Here is a 3,502-nt window from a genome sequence, read left to right on the forward strand (position 1 = left end):
ACTGAGCATCTTTCTCTTTGACACCATGTCTGATATCCCACGTGATCTGTCAAATACTAATGCATGAAAATCCTAACCTCAAAAAAATCACCCGATACTTCTATGACATCACACACACACACCCATGTATTGTATTGTATAGTTAAAAACAACCCCATGTGGTGTGTTGTAAATATATATATATTTAATTAGATAAGTTAGACTTTTAAGGTTTACCTTTTAAGGTTTCCAAATTTATAAATAAAACTAGAATGAATATATTCTCACTCAATGAAGGTCTTCTCATTTCCCCCCACCAGAGGTCTCGGTATTCCGAGGAATGATAAATCTTTGTTAAGTTTAAAAAGTTTGATCTTACAAAGCAAACAGTTTGAATATAATTTCAAAAAATACCACTGGCTAATATTACTTCTGATTCCGAAAACCCTGGTCCACAGTTGTCTGCGCCAGTTTTGCGAAATTCATCTAATAACTTAGCACGTTTTTCAACAGCAACTAGAACGATTCCATCACCCTATCCCAATCAAGGTATTCAGTTCTTTCTACCAAGTTTGTTAGAGACTTAGCACCAACAGCATCAGAAACTCCTGAAGAAGAATGGAACGGTATAGCCAGGAAAAAGTTAAAATTACGATAAGATTTCGACTTATTTGGATGGTGGACAAATAATTCCAGAAACTATCCTCGTTTATCAAAATTAGCTTTTCAAATTCATTCAACTCCTGCTAGCAGTGCAGCGGCTGAACGAGCTTTTTCAATGGCTGGCAATATTATAACTGAGAAGCGAAGCCGACTAGCGCCAAATGCTGTCTATAGTTTATTATTTTTACATTCCTATTACAAAAATTTCAACAAATAATTGTGATATGTCAACACTCCGTGAAAATTATAAACGCACCACAGATTGAATAATAAATAAAAGGCAAAAATACAAGACTGCAAATTGTATTCTTTTCTAGTTAATAGGTAAATATGTAATTATGTAGCATATGCAACCATCGTTCAATTGCGTTCCTCTGTTAGCGCCAAAAGCATGTTCTTGGTAGTCAAATAAAGTGTCATGCCTTCGGCAATAAGCTAAACGTAGTGTCTTATGCCTTCGGCAACAAGTCAAACAAAGTGTCTGCTTGTTTCGTGCGTAACACTTGAAACACTTCTTTACCGAAGTCAATATGTTATGCGCACTCCTCGCTTTGCGCTGGTGTTCTTTCATCCACTTCTTTCTCTTTAACATCTCACGTATCAGTCAATCGCAGAAGCAAGAGTATTGACTAAGTGTACAATAATTGCGGCCACCGCATGCAGATCTCTGGTACATACGCTCGGAGATCCTAATCTCAATATATACAGTAATAAACCTTTGCTTTGTTTACATACATATTCTAAACTCTAGAAAATCTTAAGGCAGAGTTCGCAAATACTCATCACTGAGGAGTAAAATTTGTATCTTCCTCCTCAGTACAACACAATTGAGGAGCAATAAATTTTGATTTCCTCAATTGTGAGTTCAAAGGGAAGAGTGCTCTTCTAGAATATTTCTCTTTAATACTTCTCTTATCTTATCTTTTCGCTCTAATATTTACCGCAAACGTACGGCTCCTCAAAATAATACTCCTCACAAGGGCGCTAAGTTTCTTTTTCTCATCTCAGGTTTCAGCACTCAGTATTTTGTATCGCTGATAAAGTCAGTAATGCAGCAGAGAGTGCACTTGAGCAATTTTTTATTCTCTTAGAGAGTATCTATATTTATAAATTTATGTTAAAGTTTAATTGTTGTTAGTGTAAATATTATCAGTTTTGGGTACATGCATGATTAACCGTTAATTTAAGTTGTATTGTGAGTAGGTAAATAATTTTAATCAGGAAGACGATGCAAAATACTGTTCTCTAAGAGAATTTCTCTATACAATGATTTTTTTTTTTTTTTGTCTTGGGTTTTTCCATAATCGGCGTTTTTTCAATTGTCATTTTGGATTAAGACGCATTGCAGTTTTATTAGCTTAAAATTTTATAAGTTAAAGATGGGCAGGTTTTCAAAAATTGACAAAACAAAGTACGTATCATACGGCAGTGAAACAATTCAATCGATGTGCCTTTTATGCAAAAAACAATTTAAAGGTCAAGTTTTGCACAATGTAAAAAGACATTACACTTTAGTTCACGAACATAATTTTGTGCAAATTGAGTCATCGGACACATCGCGAAGAGTAAAAATAAAATTGAATCAAAGTAATTTTTTTAAGTGCTGTGTGGGGCTGATTACTGTTAAAGCCATACCAATTAGGCTTTTTGATGATGAACAGTATTTTAAAAAAAATTATTGAGCCTTAAGAACACGAATTTAATATAAGAGTAAACTCAAGGAATATATTTGAAAGACTTGGCACGTGTGCCGAACAAATGAAAATCAAACTATCTGATTTACTACGAAACAAAATGATTTGCATAAAGTTGGACATTGCTTCACGAATGGAAAAAAGTATATTGGGAATTAACGTTCAAGTTATTGATAATTTTCAAATAAAAATTTTTACTATTGGGATGGTGGAATTGAAAAAAAGACCCACTGCACTGTTTCTAAAGCAAGAAATATTAAAAAGTTTCCATAAATTTGGTATAAACGCGGCACAAATAAATTCTTCTACTACCGTTAATGGAGTGAACGTTGTGAAAACTTCAGAGTTACTTCAAGAAAGTGAAACCACGGATGGTGATGAATATGAACAAATTCACACTAGATTGAATTCGGTGTTGTCGGTGGTAAGATGTGCTGTACATACGCTCCAACTAGCTGCACATGATGTATATAAAACTGTTTCAACAGAATTAACAAAGTGTAAAGAGGCGGCACGTTTTCTTCGAAAAAAGATTCGTAATGAAAATTTTGGTGAAGGTATCCGAATGCCTACATTAGACAATTCAACTAGATGGAATTCTTCGATATGTTGAATTCTCTGTTGAACTTGGATGAATTTGTAAATATTGATGAAGTTAACTGTCAAATAAATTTTGATTTCATACAAAATTTTGTTGCTGCGTTTAAGCCCATTGCTGAATGTACAAGAAGTTTGCAAACAGAAGATTATGTACTGGGTGATTTCTACAGGGATTGGCTGCTTTGCGAAACGAAATTGGAAACTATGCCGAACAATATCTTCGCTAGTWCTTTATTAGGATCAATGCAGTTGCGGAAGGAAAAGCTTCTTGAAAACAATGCATTCGTTTCCGCTTTATATATGGATCGAAGATTTAATTATATGGATTCACTGTTCTTCAATGAAATGCGAAGAAAACAGGCGGTAGTAAGTACATTTCAATCTATAATATCTTTRCTTTATTATTTACTAAAAATTATGCATGACATTAAGGAACTTACCAAATTTACTGAAATATGATTATAATTTTTTATTGGTTTATATTCTCTAGTAACATACAATTTCTACAAGCACAATGTTAAGTTCTGTGGAGGGAAATCCAATATGCAATGATGCAGATCCAGTGG

Source organism: Bactrocera latifrons, unplaced genomic scaffold (genome assembly GCF_001853355.1).
Source record: "Bactrocera latifrons isolate USDA-ARS-PBARC rearing strain unplaced genomic scaffold, ASM185335v1 scaffold_1282, whole genome shotgun sequence".
Taxonomy (NCBI): domain Eukaryota; kingdom Metazoa; phylum Arthropoda; class Insecta; order Diptera; family Tephritidae; genus Bactrocera; species Bactrocera latifrons.